This window comes from Meleagris gallopavo, chromosome 5 (genome assembly GCF_905368555.1).
Source record: "Meleagris gallopavo chromosome 5, MGAL_WU_HG_1.1, whole genome shotgun sequence".
Lineage (NCBI taxonomy): Eukaryota > Metazoa > Chordata > Aves > Galliformes > Phasianidae > Meleagris > Meleagris gallopavo.
The window spans coordinates 58,447,181-58,469,604 of NC_139408.1; the positions used below are offsets into that span (position 1 = coordinate 58,447,181).

The 22,424-nt window shown below is 45.8% G+C and overlaps 1 long non-coding RNA gene across 1 annotated transcript in view; it reads right to left on the minus strand.

Annotated features, from left to right (window-relative positions):
* LOC116216707 (uncharacterized) overlaps window positions 1–22,424 on the minus strand; it is a 146,235-nt gene that overhangs the window by 109,564 nt on the left and 14,247 nt on the right. The window contains exon 2 of the long non-coding RNA XR_014883838.1: window positions 21,470–21,547. This is a non-coding gene — a long non-coding RNA (uncharacterized LOC116216707). The remainder of the gene's footprint in view (window positions 1–21,469; window positions 21,548–22,424) is intronic.

The window sequence follows — 22,424 nt, forward strand, 5'->3', positions numbered from 1 at the left end:
TCTGCAGACAGGCAGGTCTGAAGATTGCTACACACACAATGCTCCTTGTGGGCTCCCAGCCTATAGTACAGCTCCTGAGAGTGGATTTTGATGGGTCAAAGCCATTTTATTGAATTAGCCCTTTATTGTTTACATTAAATCCAAGTGAGCTCACAAATACTGACTTATCCTTCTGAAAGGCTGGATTATACCGCGTGGCTCGGATGCAAAAAAAGATTAGGGTTTTGTACTAATTACTTCCAGCATGAGGTGTGCATGGACCAGAAGACCATTGAAGATATTCTGCTGTGCATTTCAGTGCAGCAATGCTTGCCATCTTTTCTTGCCTAAGAAAGGCTGCTTCTCCATAGAATAAATTTGAAGGGCCACACAGTCATTAAAACTCATGTATGAGATCAGCCATGGCTGGGACAGAGGATAGTAACAGCTCTTTCCACACAGAATCGTAGAATAATTCATGTTGGAAAAGACCTCTGAGACGCCCAACCCCAGCCCACCCCACCGTGCCCACTGCCCACACCCCTCAGTGCCACATCCCCACATTGTGGAACACCTCCAGGTGACCCCACCACTCCTGGGCAGCTGTGCCACTGCAGCATCAGTCCTTTGGAGAAGAAATGTTTCCTAATACCCAACCTGACTCTCCCCTGGCACAACTTGAGGCCATTCCCTCTGTCCTATCACTGTTAACCAGCTGCAGAGGCCTACCCACACCTCGTCACCACTTCCTTTCAGGCAATTGTGGAGGGCTAGAAAGTCTCCCCTCAGCCCCTTCTCCACACTGACCCACCTCGGCTCCCTCAGACGTGTGCTCCAGAGCCTTCACAGCTCTGTTCCCCACTGCACAAACTGCAGGGCCTCAATGTCTTTCTAGCTGAACACAGCACTTGAGGTACATCCTAATGTTTCTAGCTGTTTCACCCGCTCTCCCAAAGTCGCTGTTGCTGCCAAGTGCACTGCAGCATCACTTCCTATTCCGAATCACTCAGAAAGAAAGAAAGCAAAAATCTATTATCTAGTTATTACTAAGTGCATTCTGATTAGTCTGATCAATGAAGCCATCCATCAGCAGGCATGGCTTGTCAGACTACAAACCCCATGGTGCTGCCAGGAGCCTGAAAAATTGGAGTTGAATACAGATGTGAAGATGTGGGAGACACGATGCGCCGGGATCTCTGTCATTGCTGCAAACCACCAGCACTGCAGAATCATAGAATTGCTCAGGTTGGAAAAACCCTTAAAGATCATCGAGTCCAACCACAACAAGACCATCCTACCCTACCTCTAACAGCCCACCCCTAAATCATGGCCCTGAGCACCACATCCAAATGGTTTTTAAGCACATCCAGGGATGGTGACTCAACCACCTCCCTGGGCAGCCCGTTCCAATGCTTAACAACCTTTTCTGTAAAGAAACTTTTCCTGATATCCAACCTAAACCTCCTCTGATGCAACTTGAGGCCATTTCCCCTCATCCTGTCACCAGTGAGAAGAGACCAACCCCGCTCTGCTGCAATCACCCTGCAGATATTGGCAGAGAGCAATAATGTCTCCCCTCAGCCTCCTTTTCCCCAGACCGAACAGCCCCAGTTCCTTCTGTCTCTCCTCATAGGCCATGTTCTCCAAGCCCTTCCCCAGCCTTGTTGCCCTTCTTTGGCCCTGCTGCAGCACCTCCATGTCCTTTCTGTACTGAGGTGCCCAAGACAGACAGACACACACCACATGGCAGACCCACACTGTGTCTTTTCTTCACTAAATGACCCCTCCTATTTCTCATAACCAAACGGGCACCTGCCCATGCAGAACGGACATCCAGCTCCTGGGCTGCTTTCATGGCCAACAATGGAATTCTTGCACAGGCAAAATAAATCTGCTGGGGAGTTTAACATCTTGTATGGGCAAAACAGATGTCCCAGAAACACACACAGCTTTCACTGAATAACTCTGCAGAGTGACATCAGATCTTCTCCCCACACAGATTACTACCCGGGGCCTGGGCTCTGTTGGTGTTTGAGAGATGATACTCCGTATAGCTCTTGGGACAGAGCAAACAGAAGGCTTAAATGCAGCCTGGAGATGTGAGAGCTGCTGATCCTACCGAAGCTCAACTCCTGTCGCCTTCACGTTCAGCAGCAGCAAGACAGCGTGGGCTTCGTGGGTTCTATAGCAAGCCAAGTGTTTGCTCTGACTCTACATCGCAAAAAACAAATATACGGGTCTGGCCGCGGTCACACAGCTGCGGTGCGGAAGGTAAGGCTCACAAGAGGGTCTTGTTTTAAATCTCGCATTCAATAAACTGCTAGAAGGACAAAATGAAAACAAGCTATTGTGTTAATCTCCAGATTAGCCCTCATAGTCTGTCAATTTAATACTGATTAGTAAACAATGTCCATAATTAAGCTGTTGTTGGAGACACAAATGCCCCACGAGCCCGAACTAATGCGTAGCATTCAATCCTTTTACAAAGGACGGCAGATACAATTCCAGGAATGTTAATGCTGCCAAGTATCCATGATGCACATAACAAAAGAGGAGGCAGAGTTGAGGTAATTAAGCTCACACTGGCCCTTCTCCCCAGCCCCTGTTTGTTTATGGACTAAACGTTATGAGGCGCAGTAAATAAAACGCCACCGAATCGTGGGATTGGGACCAAAACCAGTATGAAGTTTATGGGGTCGTCAAACGCTGGATTCCCCCGGCATCAAAGCACGCGTAGCCTTTGCTAAGGCCGGTGACATTAATGTGCATGACAGGGGTCCACGGGGCCGCGGTCCCCTAATTGTTTAGGAGACCTTTTAGTCTGGTTGCAGACTGCATGTCTTGGTATTTGCGGAGCTAATTGCACCGAAATCCGCCAGCGCCGTGTCTGCAGCGATGGGTTCACTCATTTATCCCCGGGAGAAAACTCGGCTCTTTGTCAGCCCCGCTCCCCGCTTCGCTCCGGGACTCACCCCGCTGCTGGGGGAAGGAAGCCGCTCCCACAGCGCGGCCGATGGAAACCCACGGGCCGCGCAGGTGCGGGAGCCTCAACACTGCGACAGGAACAGGGCCGCTCCGGGCGCTGCCCTTCAGCGCTGTGGCAGCCGCAAAGCAAAGTCTGCAGTTCAGGCCTTCTGGAGCTCCGGGTGGGAACAGAGGAAATGCTGAGGTGCTGCTGGGCTCCTCTTACCACCTTATTTTTCACAGAATCACAGAATGGCCCGGGTTGGAAGGGACCTCAAGGATCACGAAGCTCCAACCCCCTACCACAGACAGGGCCACCAACCTCCACATCTCACAGCAGCCCAGGCTGCCCAGGGCCCCATCCAACCTGGCCTTGAACACCTCCAGGGATGGACGGGGCATCCACAGCCTCTCTGGGCAGCTGTTCCAGCACCTCACCACTCTCACAGCAAACAACTTCCCCCTCACATCCAACTGAAATCTGCCCTCCCTCAACTTCAAACCATCTCCCCTTTCCAAGAGCTGACTCCCCTCCTGTCTGTAGGCTCCCTTTAGGTACTGAAGGCTGCACTGAGGTCACCCTGCAGCCTTCTTTTCTCCAGGCTGAACAAGCGCAGCTCCCTCAGCCTGTCTTTGTAGGGGAGGTGCTGCAGCCTCTGATCATCTTTGTGGCTCTCCTCTGGACCCTGAATTTTCCACACTGAATCTCATGGATCAGCAGTGTAGGACTAGTGCAGCCTGTAGGGCAGGGGGAAATGGTTTCCAACTGAAAAAGGGGAGATTTAGAGAGGATATAAGAAAAAAGTTTCTTACTACAAGGGCAGTGAAGCACAGCACAGTTTGCCCAGAGAGGTGGTGCTGCCCCATCCCTGCAGACAGCCATGGTCAGGGGATGGGCTGTGAGCATTGATGGAGCTGTGGGTGTCCCTGTGCACTGCAGGGAATGGGACCAGAGGGCCTTGAAGGGTCCCTTCCTACTCAAACCATTCTGTGATCCTATGATTCTGTGATCAACACTGGGCTCACTGTGACATACTTTTCCTCCACCCCCAACCTCCTAGCCCCTATAAAGAGCTGAGGGTGGACATACTCATAGGCAGTCTCTTACATCAATCTCAGTATTTTTCACATGGGGAGAGAAGGGGCACTAAGCATAGTCTGAAAAGTGACATCATGCAGAAAAATATTTTCCCTAATATGGACTCTGAGATTTACAATCTTCAAAGTAAGAGAACTAAGTACTTACTGAAATTTTTCCAGATTTCTTGATTTATTTTCTCAGTTGTCTTGCCCCCATACTTGTAAGCATACACATAGAATGGCCTGGGTTGCAAAGGCCCACAATGATCATCCAGTTCCAACCCCCTGCTGTGTGCAGGTCGCCAACCAGCAGCCCTGGCTGCCCAGAGCCACATCCAACCTGGCCTTGAATGCCTGCAGGGATGGGGCATCCACAACTTCCCTGGGCAACCTGTTCCAGACAGATACACATATCCAACAAAATCACAATGATAGCATTTCACAGAGGTAGGACTTTCTGTCCAAGGATCTCAAAGGCCTTGGCCCACATTGCAGCCTGGGCCGTACCACAAACTAAATCATTTTGCCAAAGGTCAGACAATGTAGATTAGTGTTATAAATGGAAAAAGTACTCTAAAGCATCTTCCCCACTGTCCATCCCAGATGACCTATCGAAACGTTGAACGGCATGGAATGGCTTCCTATTTCATCATGTGGATGTGATTAGGGTGGGTCACAAGTTCTTTGAATTTTTGGCCAGATGGGAACTGAGCTTCCTGAGCCTTTCTGAAGTGCTACTTGTCTGTGTTTGCCCATGAAGAAATGTCAAAACAAGAGCAGGTGAGACAACAAAGTACACATATGCAGTTCAGATCCCACTGAATCGCACAGTGGTACATCAAAGGGAGCAAAGAAGGTAGTTGACATGGAAGGAAGTTGGGGTTTGGGATTGAAACACAGAAGTGAGACCAGAGTATATTATTTTTTTTCCCCATTTTACACTGGAGAGTCACAGAAGAGACAGTTTCCAATGAGCCATGCAAGAGACCAAAAGAGGAATAATATCCTTCTCTACTTACTCTCCTATTTTGACAGGGGAAGGTTTTTTTTACTTGAAGACTCCAGTTCTACTGAAGCATATTTGCCAAATTGTCCCCATTTTGAGCACATTAGCAGAAAAACAGGAGTACATATAAACTGTAGTTCCATTTCTGGTTTCAGGTTGATCATAATACAACAGAGACTTCTCATTGTTCAGCAGGAGACAAATATATGCTTGTCTCTGGGTTTGTAAAAGACGTAGGAGTTGGTCTCTTATTGCCCCTTATTCTTCTCACTGTCTCATCATGCAACACACTGATTGCATTACAATTTGCAGAAGACTTGGAGATATTTAGATGAGAGATGCAACAGACGCACTTGCATGGAGTGTATATTAGAAAAATACATCTCCTCTCTCTCTAAGGGGATGGATAAGCACAAAATGGCTCTTTTTCCTACTGGCCATTGCCAATGGCTATCAATTCATAAAGAAAAGAATGTCACAATGCATTTAAACAGACATGAAAAGCTGAAAATGAAAGCATCCGTGGAGAGCTGCCCTTAGCTCCTGAGAACTGCCTTCCTCGAGATCTGGAAAGAAAGACTTTGAAGCTTCTCAATAAAAAACATAAATACAGTCCCTCTTGGTAAGAGGATTTAAAATTGAACAATTTAAAATTAAATAGTTAGCTGGAGTATTCTCCAGGTTAGCTATGAGCTGTTTGAAAGTCAGCTCTTTGGTACTCACTCAGAAGAGTTCTTTTATGTCAAGTGCCCTGGGAGGCAGAACATGCTTCACCAACATGCACCACCGAGCTGCTCAGCACAAGAGCAAATCCTGCCTCGAGCAGCTTTTCCTTGTCCTTTCAAACACAGAGGGCTGAAGGGAGGCTCAGAGAGAAGGGCAGTGTGTGAAGTTACTCTACAGACATCTCTTCTGGTTCCAGCAATACCTGCAGAAAGCGGGACAGCCTTCAGCCCTATCAGTCCCCAACGGAAACCATTCATGGAAGCACTGTATTGCACATCGATTTAGTGAAGACTTGCTGTCTGCCTCCATGCAGAGGAAGGCATCCTGCTGACCAGAGTGCCGACGGACGTAGGGAAGCCAAGCCTCACCTGTCTGCTCTGCTACACAGCTGCAGTGTGATCCTGGGCAAACTGCTTGCACACAGGTCCTTCAAGGATCTGTTTTTTAATGGAATCTTAAGTTATTACTGAGAATTATATATTTTAAAAGTGTTGTCATTCCAGACACAATTTCTCCACATTCCAGTTCTTCATGTGAAAAAACAAGACAGCAAACCCTTTTTGGTTACCAGAAATGCTATAGGCATGCAAATAAGACTGAGATGCTAGGGGATGTAGCTACAGAAGGAGCCACTTATTTAAGTTAACATAGCATCTATTAAAATAATGTTCCGCGTTCCTTTATGGCTTGTTTGTGCTCTCCACAGTCATCCAAACTTGCCAATATCAGCCACACATGGCTGACCTGAGCTGGTGCATCTCCTCTATAGGAGGAGAGAGATCTTAACAGTGTATCCCACTGCTGAGGAAAGCATTGTGAAGAGCTCAGCCTTCATCTCTGAACACCAAGATCCAGCCAGACTTTGCTATTTGCTAGATACAAAAATCATCCAACTATCAGCCTCATTAGCATAGAGACTAATTGTTGCACTCTTCACCAAACTTCTTGCTAAGAAATTATTTTCACTGCTTCAGCCTTTGTCACTCAAGGAAACAGGCTCAAGTTGCTCAGGGACTTTAGTTTAGGTTGGACACTAAGAAGAATTTCTTCATGAAGAGGGTGGTGGCACTGGAATGGGTGGCCTGGGGCAATGCTGGAGTCCCCATCCCTGGGGCTATTTAAGTACTGTGTAGACATGGCACTAAGGGAGATGGCACTCAGTAAGTCAAGTTGATAGTCGGACTCGATGATCTTGAAGGTGTTCTCCAGACTAAAAGACTCTATGAAAGATAATTCTCCCATTTTTCTCGATCCATCAGTTCAGCAGTAACGAAGCTGAACTCCCTGCTGCCTAGTCTGCCATTCACTGTATGCTTGCCCAGTACCCACCCACACCTCACATTCCTAGGTGGTCTCTGTCCCATCCTGGCTGACAGAGGTCCTTACCCTGTGGTCTCTAATCTGCAAAGAGTCTCCACAGATGTTTGTGGTGGGCTGTAGGATCATCTGGATATGCGCTGCTGCTGAGGCTCCATTCCCCAGCAGCTGGATTGTTATTTAAAACACTTAAAGTACACTTGGCACCTTCTAGAATTGCTTCCTTTGATGAGTCAGGAACACAGGTGCTATAGTTAGTTGCTGCAAAACAGAGCTTGCTAGGCTTCTTGCTGGCCCTCCAAGTGTTTTTCATCCCCCAAATGCAGACACGTGGGAGATACCCAGAAGCAGAAAGAAGGAAACGTTATCCCTACCTTTAGAAAGTTCAGTGAAAATTAAGAAATTGTAGGGTATTTTTCTGGAGGCAGGAGCCCAGCCCAACACCAGCTTTCTTAACAAGGGACTTCACACCATTTCATAGGTGGAAAGACCACTGTGTGTCAGTTCTCACTGACCATCCAACAGTCCTAACAAATGCAACGCACTGCAAGGATGGAGGATGGGAGCTACAGAGCAGAGAGTGCCACCAAGGCCATTGCTACTGCTGGAAGTTCCAGCTATGGGAGTCAGAAGGCCACAGAAAGTCATAGTGCATGTGCTCCTGAAGGCATTCCCTAAGGCAGGAGGAAAGGAGGCTATAATTTGCTGTGAGAAAACTGGGCAACAGTCCATGAAGACTGGAAAAAAAAAGAGTGATATTGCAAAGGAAGATTGTGAAATCAGATGCCACCTTGTGGCCAAAATCCATGGAATTGCTGTGGTAGAGACAATACAGTTCACAAAACATACAAATAAGCAGACAAAAGAGAAGAAATGAAGGCTAAAAAGACTGATGAATGGTGACCTATTTTGGAGCTATATATTGGAGCCTTTTACTCTCCAAGCCTGTGTTTCTGTCTACAGGTACAGAACCAGCTCTTCCATACTTGAGGCTGATAAACTCCATTAAAGGATAGCTGTAACTACGGAAGTTTCCCCCACCTTTTCAGTACAAAAATTGCAATGCATGCTCTACAAGTTTGTCCAAGTTCTACACGAACCGGAGCAGGAGGCAATGCAGGAAACCACGTTCTGATTTAAAATCAGGGGCCGGTTGTGGTCTTTCCCATAGAATCACAGAATCATCCAGGTTGAAAAAGACCTCCGAGATCCCCAAGCCCAACCCCAGCACACCCCACCATGCCCACATCCCTCAGTGCCACATCTCCATGGCTCAGCACGACAGTGACTCCACCACCTCCCTGTGCAGCCCGTTCCAGCACCCGACTGCTCTTCGGAAGAAGAAATGTTTCCTAATATCAACCTGACCCTCCCCTGGCACAACTTGAGGCCGTTCCCTCTGTGCTATCGCTGTTACCTGGGAGCAGAGGCCGACCCCCACATCACCACAACCTCCTTTCAGGCAGTTATAGAGTGTGATAAGGTTTCCTCTGAGCCACCACACGGTCAGTTAAGCCTTTACCAGCACACATTTTGGATGATTCTCATTCTTGTTCCACAGTTTTGCTAAAGCAGAAATCACATCAGTCCTTCTGAGCATATAAAGAAATGCTTTAAGCACGTAACAGCAGCAGTTGTGAGTAAAGGGTTAACCAGCAGCCATTATTATACTGAGGAAATTGCCCCAACAGAAGTATAACCCACATGGTAGAAGACAAGTGTTATTCACAAGTTATTAATAAAAGTGACCAAAAAGAAGGCAATGCTATACTGTTCTGTTAATCTCATAAGCCCAGATGTTCGTGAAATGAAAAACAGCCCAAGTCCACGACCTTTCATACTGATGTAAAGGAATGTTTAAGATATGATGGGATGTTATATATCATGGGATGTTAAAAACATCATGGAAATATTCAGTATGGATAGCAAAAATTTAAAGAATCAAATACTTAAAAAACACACATCTGATAAAATGCAAAAAAAAAAAATTAAAAAAATCAATTGAGGTCATACTTTTCCACAACCATTACTTTATATGCTTTCTAGACACTAGAGCTTATAAAATGTCACAGCACCATAATGGCAGGGCTGTTACAGCATAGTACACAGGACTACCATAATTCCTTGCACAGTAGTGGGGAAATATTGGTGGCAGGTGGATGGTTGGACTGGATGATCTTAGAGGTCTTTTCCAACCTTCTTGAACCTACGGCTCTATAAAATGTTACGCAGAAAGCACCCTGCAGGCCAAAAATAAGTCAGTGGATGGACTTCATTGCAGCCCACTGTCAGAATCAGTTCTTGGGGTAAGCAATTAATGTGGAAGCAAATTAGTTTGTGGAAATGAGAGTCTGGAGTGAAATCACATACAAATGTTAGTCAGCACTTTCTCTTCTTTAAAGAACGCTTGGATTTTGTGTTGAGGGACATGGATTAGTGAGTACTATTGGTGATGGGTGGGCGGTTGGACCGGATGATCTTGAAGGTCTTTTCCAACCTTGGTGATTCTGTGATTCTGGCATAAATCGAGAACCACAGGGCAGAAAAAAAGTCAGTGCATGCAGACAGCAAAGAATTCAGACAATCTTGGTCTTCCTCTTTCGTACCTTTTCCTTTCAGGTGCTTCAGCCTAAAACTTCACACTCCTCCTTGTGTAAGCTCCTCTGGGGTGAGTTGCAGGCAGAGGGCAGTCCCTCTGTGAACACGGTGCACAGAGCTGAGGCTCGGAGCTCTATGGAACACATGTCCATTGCAGCTCCCCATTAACACCACTGCCCAGTGCAGACTGTGGGGCTGCTCACCAGCACAGGGCCATGGGAAGTAAGTGATGGCATAAAGGAAAAGACACCAGCATTCTCCTTGCATACCCACCGTGCTGACACTGGGACAGCCTGGCCTGGATGAGGGCAGCACGGGGCAGGTTTGGGATCTCAGTTTACACAGATGAATTTCCACGAGTGTATGCAGTATCGGGCTCTGTTTTCCATTTGCTCATCAAATTCCAGCACCGTAAAGAAAGGAACAGTGCTAAATCCACCATTTTAACCTTACACATACCCACCATTACAGCTGAAATAACTCAGCAGTTTTTGAGTCAGATGAGTGCAAAGAAAGCATCTGTAACCAATTGCCCATTTTTTGTTGGCTTGTTTTTCCCTGGCAATTCTATATCAAAAATTGTGAATGCAATTCTACCTTTTTCTTCTTCAGAAAAGAAAATACACAACCAAAAGAAGCCCTGACACATGTGCTCTCAGGCTGAAAACACACATGCCAAATTCAGCCTGGAGAGAATTTTTACGGCTGAGTTATAAAACCCTGAAAATGGGGATTTATAATGGAAATGCTGACAGACCATTAGCTACAATAATAACATCAACGGAGCAATAGAATTTCCAAGTTATCTCCTTTTTGTTTGTGTCAGCATTCCTGCAGCAGAGCTGGCACAACCAGCACAGCACTTCAGCCCTCTCCTGCAGCACCCACGGAGCGCAGGGGAGCAGAGAGGCACAGAGCAGTGCTGCATCTCTGGGTGTGCTGCATCCTGAGCATTGATACGGGGTGGGTGCTTTGGGAAGAGCCCTGCCTCCAAGCAAAGCCAAGTGGCAGCCCACCAGTTCTCCTGTGAGCCCACAGCACAGCCCAGCATAAGGGTGGCTTCCAGTTTTCTCTGTCATTCACAAAAGAAGTGATGGAAACTCCTTGAACAGGGCACGCAAGGACTGCTCAGCACTGTAACTGTGTGTCATATGCTCTTCTTTCAGAAGCTCAAACTATGCCTTCTCCAAGAAGATGAGTATCCTGAAAATATTCAAACCGTAGTGCTGCTCAAGAGAATCTGCTCCCTATTACAGCCAAGAACATGTTGTTTAAACATACAATAAGCAAGGGCCAATGCTACAGAATCTGTCGTCTTTGTCCATGGAAGAAAATAACTCCTACGGGTAAAGACAGGCTTATCCCATTGCTTATATACTGCTGGTTTATTAGGAATCTCAAACTATTGCATGGTGCTGAGACTGGGAATGAAAGAGGATAACACAGCTTTGTATATATACAGTTTTGTCAGATCCAGGATTTAGAAAGGTACACCAACTCAATGGGCCTCTGCCCAGGAGGCTGTGGATGCCCCATCCCTGCAGGCATTCAAGGCCAGGCTGGATGTGGCTCTGGGCAGCCTGGGCTGCTGGTTGGCGACCTGCACACAGCAGGGGGTTGGGACTGGGTGAGCACTGTGGGCCTTTGCAACCCAGGCCGTTCTATGGTTCTTGTTCCCTCTCTCATTGGCATGCTGAAGCACCTGCCATAACACAGCACCACTATTCCCATTATAGAGATGGGAAAAGGAAGGCACATTGGTGAAATAAATTCCCAACTATTATATACTAGGTTAATTACAAAACCCAGGAAAAGGGCCCATGTTCTCTCCTCACTTCTGTAGGATCTGTCATACAGCCATAGTTTGCAGCCTCTCTCATTCTAAGGGTGCAAATCCAAAATACAACCCATGAATTGACAGAACTCACCCACTTCAAAAGAGCCCTGATTCATTCCTACAGCAGCAGCTAGCAGGCTTCAAAGTCACTCAGAACCATTACTTTCCCCAACAAGTATTCTGTTTTGTACAAAACCAGCAAATTTAAACAATCTGCTTTTGTTCAGCACACGTTTAAGCCTTGTCCATCCTAGATGAAACCAGCTGATACCGATGGCAGCAGCACATCTTGGGGGCTGGACTAGGTGAGGTCCATTCCAATCCCTGAGCTGCTGGGATTCCTACACTTGCTGTTACTATGGCTAACTGTAAAATACTCATCTTTCTTTTCAAGAGACCAAATGGCCTACAGAGAGATTACCTGAAAGATCATGACCCCCTCCTCAATGCCCTTGTCAGGAATACTGCAATGGCTAACCTTACAGGATTATTGCTCTGGAAATAGAGCTGTCAGGCTGGAGAACGTTTCCTGCTGTAGGCAAGGCTGCCAGAAGCCCAAATCCATCTTAAGCCCTTCTCTCCACTGCAACAGTGTGCAGTTTAACTCACCCAAAAAAAGAGCCAAGTGGATGGATCTCTCCCCACTGACTTCCTTCTCCCCATGATGTGGTTCCTGCAGACACCCAAGCTCAGGCTGGACGGGGCTCTGAGCACCTGATGCAGTGAGGGTGTCCCTGATCATTGAAGGGGACTGGGACCAGATGGTCTTTAAGGGTCCCTTCCCCACTCAAGTGATTTTGTGTTCTACACAACCTAGAAATGCCCATGCCCTGCAACTAGAGAGAAAAGCAGTGTTTATTTCTTTCAGGTAAGCACCAGAAGTGCAGTTAGTGATCCGGTGAGCTGAGCGCACTGGGGAGCAGTGATAGGGTGGCTGTTCCCAGAAGAAAAACTCATCTCAGCAAACTCCAGCCTTGCTGGCAATGCACAGAAAAGGCTGCCATCTTGGAGCTGGCCAATATTAATTGTGTTGTTCTCCATATACTCATCATCAAAATCCAACAGCAAAAACCAGAGAAACGGGAAATGCTGAATTAAGGTAATACTTCCCCACCCCGGCCACCACACAGCCCTAGTTCTGTCCCTGCAGCAATGCCAGCCATTGTAAATCAGATGACTTCTCAAGCTGTTTGTAGTCCTGAGCAGTTCCTAGAGGAGGAGGAGTAGGTGTGTGGCTCTGAGCCACGTTTCAGTACCTCCCTGCCAATTCCTGCCTTGTACTTCTCGCTCCCCAGATGCAGGTTCACGAGCCATGACAAAATCTGGGGGCAAAGTAGAACAGATGCACAGAATCATTTCTCCTGGTCTGAGGTTTCAACAGGAATGCTCCAGACAGCTTTTGTTGGGGCTGAAGGGAACAGGCAGTGCTGGATGCAATGGGAGCCCAGCACCTGCCCTCACCCCGCCGTGCGCTCCGTGCTTTCACTGTGTCACATTGAGAAGAACCAACATTTGCTACACACAGCCCTGGCTTTTAAACTTACAGAACACAAAGTGATTTATAAGGTGCTGCTACAAAGTTGTCTGAATTTTAGAAAATTAAAGGGGCTAGATTTTTTTTTTTTTTTTTTAATACAGTGCTTAAATTGGTTTGGCTATTTGTTTCATTACAGGAGATCAAAAATAATCCCAGCATTCACAATGAGCAGTAAAATGTATTTGAATATGCTGGAATAACCTTAAAAGCAGGTGGCTACCTTATTAAGTGTTAAATATTCCGAGCTGAAATACGAGTCTGTTTCCATCCAGTGCATGCAGTAAATGGCTTCCACATATGAATAACAGCCCATTAGCACGATAAAAAAATAATTAGTTATCCAGTTGAAACGTGAACAAACCTACTAAATACAGGAATTTCAAGGGGTCACTTTTACTTTACGAGCCATCATTCCAGCTGGATAGCTGTGGGTGACCTAACCTCAACATACACTTGATGTTGTATGGGGTTGGTTTACCCACAGCGTAGTTATTTGGGAGAGAGGAGATGTGGGGGGATAGAGAGGTCTGGATGGAAAAGATACACAAGCCCAACCAGCAGCCCACCCCCTCCCCCCCCCACCCCCTCCCTCCCCCCCCCCATGCCCACATCCCTCAGTGCCACATCCCCATGGCTCTGGAACACCTCCAGGATGGTGACCCCTCCACTCCACGGGCAGCCTTTATCACTGCCTGACCACTATTTTAGAAGAACAAGTCCTCCTCTCCAACCTGTCCCCGCTGCGTGAGCAGCCCCACGTGCTGAACTTCAGCTGATTGTTTTGGTGTGAAACACTCATTGGCAGGTGAGCCTTAAGTGGCTGAGCACCCAAGGTTAATAAACACACACTCTATCAGGTGGTGTTTATTTTAATGCCCATGGTAGTTTTGTAAGTATTTAACAAAACCCCAAATAATTTTATTGTTGTAACAACATGTGAGCAGTCAAATAAGGAATAGGGCAACCTGAGACTGAAGTAAATGCCTGTAAACTTTCTGCCAAATATGCAAAACTGTAACAATAAAAGAAATACTGCAGTCCCTGTGCAGATATTTCAGCTGAAGCTGGTTGTGTCTGTCACATGTTCTTTTCCCCTCAAGAGTTATGTTTGGTATTTTACACCGAATTCTGGCAATATTTTTCCCGTGTTAATTGGAAACTGCCATTACTTCTGCAGTGTTTTGCTCTGCTTTCTGTATTTCTGATTTGCACTCAAGGCGGAAATATTTAATGGTGGAGAAAAAGCACCTAAAATGTTAAGGCACATCATGCCATACAGACAGCCCAGTGAGTCCCAACAAGTGAAATCCTTGGGAGGACAGCATACTTCAAAGCCAACCTTCCAGCAAGTGTGTGCTGGCCTCCAGACATAGCAAACCTACAGTCCATAGGAAGGAAAACCCAGTCCTGCAACCTGCACGAGGACAAGGACAGCCATAGCAACAGCGTTGTGCCGTTCACCCCCAGACAGAGGTGAGCAGCCACGTTCATCACAGTGGGCTCGTTTTTTACTCAAGGGGTAAAAAATAGAAATAAATGCAAGTCAAAGAATGATTAAGGATGGAAAAGACCTCTAAGATCATCTAGCCCGACCATCATCTGCATAACAGGTCAGCATCAGGCTTTGGTTAATTAGGTACTGCTTCTCTTATGCGGCAGAGCTGGGGAACGTGCTTTGTAATGCAAAACTTCAGATTGTTATCGTGGGCCTTGCTAACATCACCATTAGTTACACCACTGCGGCACTGCGGGATCCCGTAGGCACGCAGGTAGGTGCACACAGCCAACGGTGGCTCCTCGGCAAGGAGCCTCCCATTTCAGTATCACCTCCGTACACCTGTACTGTTTGCCACCGGGGGAGGAGATTGAATCATCAAAGCTTCGCCAAGCCAGGTACGGCTCCTTAAACCGTTCGAGCATCTCCTCGGCAGTTCCCACGAACAACTCCAACGTTCGTAGTGCCGGCAGTAAGAGCACAGCGCATCCCAGCACTGCCTGCTCCGCCACCGGAGCGCACAGAGACCACGAAGCGTCCCTGCACGGGACACCTTCCCACAGCCCCCAAGGAAATGACGGGACTCGCTCCCGTTCACCTTCCCGACGCCACTCCGTGCCGCAGCAGCGTGCGGGGACATCTAGCGACCGAAGGGAGCGGTGCAAGCCAACCTCGGGCCCGCCCACAGCTCCTCGGCTCGGTCAATTCAAGGGCAAAGTTAAGAATTTGAAAATTAAGAATAGCTGCTATCTCTCTTTTGCCATTCTTTCTTCGAGGTGTTTCCTACCCACCAAGACACTCGGGGCCACGTCCATTCAGCCACTGACCTTTGGGTTACACCTTATTAGGGAAAAAACGGAATCTTAGAATCACCACGGTTGGAAAAGACCTCCAAGATCATCCAGTCCAACCACCCGTCCACCACCAGTACTTCCCACTAAGCCTTGTTCCTTAGTACAACATCAGACATTTCCTGAGCCCTCAGGCAGCGACTCCACCGCCTCCCTGTGCAGCCCATGCTAGCTCCTGACCACTCTTTTGGAGAAGTTTTTCCTGCTCTCACACCTGATCCTCCCCTGGCACAGCTTGAGGCCATTCTCTCAGATTCAGTCACGACTTATGGGTGAGAAGAGGCCAACCAAGGTTGTAGAACCAAGCCAAAGTACTTTTGATTTCGCTCAACCAAAAGAGCTGCCAACCAAGACGTCTCTTCTTTGCACTGAACAACCAGAGCTCTGTACAAATTAAAGGGACATTCATGAGTTTTGTTTCTTTACACCCTTGTGCTTCAAATAAGGCAGAATGCAACATTCTACATCATTATCACGTTTCTTTCTGCTCCACATCTATGAATACCCTCCTGGTTATAGCACTGGTAAGTAAGCCCCTATTTCTGACCTGCTGCATGTCTTACATTTCTTCTTTAATAACTCCATGAGCATGGCAGGCTCTTCCTATTAACTACATTACATCATCATTATCAAAGAGGAAAGGAAATTAATTTTGTTTTCCAAAGACTTGGCAATAAGTTGGTCCTTTACTTCATCAGACATCTGCTGTTTTTCTGCGTGTGTCATTTGTGAAGCAGAGTTTTCCTTATGACTGGATTCTCACACTGGTTCGTCATGCGGCGGTGTTTACTGGGGAAATAAAGCGGGGCAGGATTTCTCATTTGCCCCATAAAAGAGTACAGCTAACTGAAAGCCAACACCACCCGCTGTACTGCAGTTCCAAATACTTTTCTGCTTTAAAATAAAGCTCACCAAAGACCATCATGCAAAAATAACCTCTCTTGGTCTTTGCTTGAAATTTATTACTGGTGCTGCAGCACTTTGTTTTAACAGATGGGACTTTATCTGCAAATTATGTGGGCAGGCCACAACTTCCCTCGGGAATGGAGGAGTGCTGGTATTTACCCGGGCTCTTATCTTTGCACTTGAAGCCATATCCTAACCACAAAACTCTATTTTCATTTATCGATATAGAAGACAAAGCACAGAGAATCTTCTGTTCTAAAGCACGCCGCATTCCTAACCTTTGTCTTCCTCTTGTATGTCATAGATAGCAGCTGTCAGATCTCTCACTCCAGAAAACTTCTCTTCACCTTTTTAAGGCTCAGTGCACTCTAATTTGTTTTCATGTTCGCCATATAATTTCATTAATGCTGGACAAATTTACATCACTTTTCAAAATATTCATTTTGCTAAGTAATTTGATGTGGTTTTGTTTGGAGCTTCTCTACTTAACTGCATTGCAGTTTACCCCATAAATTCTACGTTAAAAGTCGTAGAAGCACGACAAGTGCTTCTGAAGTACAACCACCAATGCATCAGGAACCAGAAGGTTTGGAGATCCCCCAGTGCTGTGTCCCCATTCCCTTTGCAGGGACCTGCAGGACCTGATCCTGTGATGAGTTCCACGTAAGCAACTCCCATTCATTACTTACCATGATGTCTTACATACGGCATTCTACATTCCATCTACTTTTCACACTTCATTTTGCATATTCTTTCTACACAGATGCTTTTATTGTCTTTTTTCCCCAGCTATTAGAAATACCTCTAGGTTTACCCATTAATAAAAGCCATAACATGAATCTCAAAATAGATTGAAATATCTGACTGTATTGGACTACTGGATTTTTTCCTCTATAAAACCCACCTATTGGATCAATGAATTTAAGAATCATCATTCAGCCGAGGCTCTTTGTTCATAGAAAGATTCTCAATTAATTGTCAGCTGCAAAACAGAAGTAGCCTACATCGCTGAAATCGTCCAACAAGTTGCTTGAGCACAGCTAAACACAACTTGTCCTAGTTCTGACTCCTCATGTGCTATTCCTCAGCCCTACACACAGCCCTGTTAAGCAGTGAGAGATCTCCACTCTACTCAGCAGGTATTGGATCAGAACTCGATCACCAAGGTTTGGTTCTTTTATCTCCAGAAATATTAGTCTCTATTCCATGGGGAATAAGCAAGAAAATGCAGAGAATAACTTAACATACATTCATAATGCAACACTATGAAAACCTGGTAGTGGTTCTACCCATTCATATGGGAATTTTCAGTGCTCCAGAACATCACAGAGTCATCGAATCACCAAGGTTGGAAAAGACCTCCAAGATCATCCAGTCCAACTACTCACCTCCCACCACCGTTTCCCCACTAAAACACATCCCTCAGTGCCACATCTGGATGTTTGCAGGCAGAGATAGAACCCAAATGGTATGGATCACTGTAAGGATAAGGGGTTTCTGGTAAAGAGCTAAAGTCATGTTTGGGGGCAGTAAATAATTGCCAGAAGTGTGACCAGTATGAGAACAGTGAAGCAAAAGCAAATTCCAATATCTTCAGTGAATATTACATTCAAATTCTGACATGTAAGGGTAGGAACTCATGTGAAACATGGGTCTGGATTTAAATCTTAAACATCTTGCCGTTAAACTTCAGGGTACGTTTGGGTCACAGCTCAATGCAGGTTTAGATCTCCATGGAATATCAGGTTTTTAAAGATACTTTTCCTTTTCAGACGTGACAGTTACAAAATCCTGGGCACAATAAACCATTTGACTTGGGGAAAAAAGGCTGAGCTATAAACTGAAACCAAAGTAGCTCAACTTGGGAGTGTCCCAGCTGCAGAAAACCCTTAATTTTAAAGCACTTTGATTGATCCCCAATCTCTTCAAATTACACCACAGTAAGGACTGTGCACCCTTCTGAAATCAGGCTATGCTTCAATTACTCCAACCGTGTATAAGTTTCATTGTTATTTGAAACATATGCAAAACACAGATACCAGTATTCTCTACAATTGATTAAATATCTGCCTCATTAAAGAACAAACGTACAGTATAAGAGGCCCTGCTGCGAGGGTTCACTTTGCATCAAGAATGCTAAACCTTGCCAGGGAATACTATTCTGGATCAATCCAGTTTAGCTGCACAACATCTGTATTTTAGCAGCTGGACACTCATACCACCAACACCCTCACTGAGGTTTTCACCAAATTTCTGCTGACAGAATAGAGACAAATTGAGTTCCGCACCCTAATTCCTCTCACCTGATTCACTCAAGCAGTCCAAACGAGCAAGGTGGTCAGAAATGGGCCTCAGGTACAACCCTGGAGCGAAAAGCTTCATCCCACAAACCAGCAGCGCTGACAACCAAATTTGGACCAGAGCATTTTGGAACGCTTTATGAGTTCAAAAGCGGCTTACAGAAACATGAAACCCAACAGACTGTTTGTCTGAGGGACCTTCACAACAATTACTGTTGATATTTAACCGTGAGGTCTGAAAAAATCCTTGTGCCAATTCATGAGGATCCCCAGTCTGTTGACCAAGAAGGATGTAGGTATGGCCAGTGCCATCTTAGCAAGGCTGCCAACTGCACGAGCAGTGCTCAGGAGTGCTGGCTGGGCCATTCTTTCCTGTCCTCCCTCCACAACCTGCCAAGACACCACCTGTCTGAACAGAAGAACAGAACTTCCTGGGGCATCCCAGCAAAAGTAATGTTGTGGATTTTAGTTGAGCTTGAAGAGATTGTTCCCAGCAACCTTCTTTACAGAGACTTAGGATGATATGTCCTGCAGCCCAAACAAACTGCTCCAGAGATGCTGGTCTACACCTGGCTGATATTTGTCACAGGACCTCATTTCTGGCACCACATACCCCATGGAAGACAACTCCAGGAACCTCAAGAAAAAAAACAAAAACAGCAAGTTCTCCATAAGAAAAATTTTCACTGAGAGGCCAGTGAGGCCCTGGCACCGCTATCCAGAGAGCTGTGGGTGCCCCATCCCTGGAGGTGCCCAAGGCCATGCTGGTGGGGGCACCTGCCCATGGCAGGGAGTTGGAACTGGATAGGTTTTGAGGTCCCTTCTAACCCAAGGCATTCTATAATTCTGGGAAACACAGGCCATGCTCACCCAGTTCCCACCACCAAAGCAACATCTGAAGCCAACTGCCCACCCTTCATGTGCTCCTGAGTTACATCTGAAAAGGAGGAACCAATTACAGGTGGATTTATTTTTATCTGGGGGCAATATCCAGCCTCTGCGTCACAGGCTGAGCACCCTTGCAGTCAAAGAACTCTGTACCAAGAGCCTTTCAGTCCCGTATTGCTATGATTAGATGAGCAGCAGTACAGCTCCACACTACTGCTGCTGAATGGGCACTTCGTCAACAGGAAGATTTTTGTAGTTGTATCACAGAATCATTAAGGTTGGTTGGTCTTGGTGATCTTAGAGGTCTTCTCCATCAACCCACCCCCACCATGCCCACCAAGCCACATCCCTGGGTCTAAATCTATCAGGTTTAAATCAATCCCTTTCCAAAAAGGCACTTTAGCATGTGATTACCTTTAGAGACTTATGTTCCTCATCAAGCCAGGAGAATTAAGCATGTCCTTAATGACATAAGAATGACACAAACATGCTTAAGTATTTGAGAACAGCAAGTTTCTCAGAACCAACAGTGTCACACACTGAGTTGACAAAGGAATTGGTCACTTTTACTACAGGGAAAATTGGATGTGGTCTTTCTTAATGCTTTAAGTAAGAAATGCAAAATACAGTTTCCAGAACAAAGGCATTCTCGTGCATACAGGCAACCATCCTGGCTATATTCCCATACATCTTCCTTCTGAGCTCTAGGGGAACCTCTCTTGAGGTGTACCAGTGAGGTGAGTTGCTGCCCTTATAGCTGCAGGGACAAACATGAAACAGGCATTCTTGGAAGATCAGTTCTACACTTGGCACAAGGCTTGTTTTCTGAAATGCTGATGATTTGTCAGGGATTCGAAGCCTGATGAACAAGCCCCTTTAGGCCTGTTTGGAAAAAGATTAGGACATAGGCATTCCTATGGCCCTACTGGCTTTTCTTTTATCCTCTGTAAAGAAGTTATGAGAATGAATTTGTTCAGTTCAGATGGGGACTTGAGAGGATTTAGCTGCCAAACCCTAACAAGCCTCTCCTAAACATCTATGAACATCTGCAAAGATTCTGAGAGCCACACAGCTTGGCCAGACTGGGGATAAAACACTGCACTGGGATGCCAAGAGATCCTTCTGATATCAGAACAATTTCCACTTCCAGGTCAGGTTTCATGTCTTTGTCCAAAGTGTGATTTTTATAATATTTTCACTTTGAGCAACAACAACATGCATCTTTTTCCAATCTTTTTCCAATCTCAGCAACAAGGGAGTTGGTTTTAGCTATTGCTTAGAAAAAAAAAGTGACAGAGATATAACCAACCAGTAACACAGCATTACAATGTAAAGCTCCAGATAGCACCGCCAATAGCATTATTTAATGTGCATAACTATCTAATGCTACAACATCCTCCAGATATTTTTAATACCTTCAGTAAGAGCATGATCCCCCAAAACATGCCATGTCACACAGTTATTTATCAAATAAGCATCTCAGCAGCTCACGGCTGAGATCAACTGGAGTAACTCCACAAAAACCATGTCAGTTTATTCTTACTAAGGCTACAACCATAGTATGCTTGAGCTATTTCTTCCCCAGAATGAATATGAAGGGCTGCACCAGACTATTCTTTATGAGCGCCCTTGACTTTTCCGTTCATTTCACAGAACCACAGATTGACTTTGGCTGGAAGGGACCTTGAAGATCATCCAGTTCCAATCCTCTGCCACAGGCAGGGTTGGCAACCCATAGATCAAGCTGTCCAGGGCCCCAGCCAACCCGACCTTGAACACCTCCAGGGCTGGGGCATTCACAGTTTTTCCTCTTACAGTAGGGCAAGCTACTAAATCAGTCAAAATACCTCAGCAGATATTCTTGCATCTGATTTGGCAGGACTTGTTGCACATGGGAAAAAGGGTTATCAAGCAAAAAAGACAAATACAAGACAGCTTACATCAACAGCATGTTGATTACTTTAACGTAAATTTCACACACTTACCAATATCTGGGCTCTGTTGTCTCAGTCACTGTTGACTTAACCACTGTGAGAGTAAGTTGCTGATGGTGGCCAGCTAACCTAGAAAAGAGGAGATTATCTGTGTAAAACATTGCCACCCACAGCATTGTAGGACAAGAGGCAATGATCTCAAGTTGCACAAGGGGAGATTCAGGTTGGATAGCAGGAAACATTTCTTCTCCAAAAGAGCAGAGATGCAGTGGCACAGCTGCCCAGGGGTGGTGGGGTCACCGTGTCTGGAAGTGTTCAGGAACAGTGGAGATGTGGCACTGGGGGATGTGGGCAGGGTGGGGCGGTCAGGGCTGGAGGTCTTTTCCAACATTAGTGACTCTAGGATTCTAGAAGGATGCTCCCAGCAGGCTGGTGGGATTAACTGAGGCACAGCCCATAACAGAGGCAGGGCACTGCGTGCTTTCCTCTGGGCACTTCCAGATACGAAGTTTCCATGAAGCACCAATGAAATCTGACAGTCACTTTGTGGCAGTTGGAATTACACTCTAGCTGGGAAGCATCACACAGGAAACTGCACAGTAGCGTTTTTTTTCCTGTCCTATTTCAGCTATTTTTTTTAGTATCTATTTCTCCTTTTTTCCTGCCCTGAATTTCTGGGTTGCAATACAAATTTGAAGACCAAGAAGTACGTGAATATGCCAGGAAAGTATTAAAAGCTTATTAAATCTGCTGGCAAAGTGATCAGTGCTTTCCCCCTTCCTGAATATGTCAAGACAAGGTAACCATTTCCAACACATTTCCAGCAGAAAATAAGGATTTCCAATCAATAAAATGATATAAAAAGAAAATAGAATTTCAGCACAAAATATAACTCTTTGGGGATTTAGTCAGAAATTTCCATACAAGTAGATATTTTCTATATACACAACAAATTTTAAAAAATAAAAATTAAAAAACACTACAGCAGATTTACATCCAACTTTAA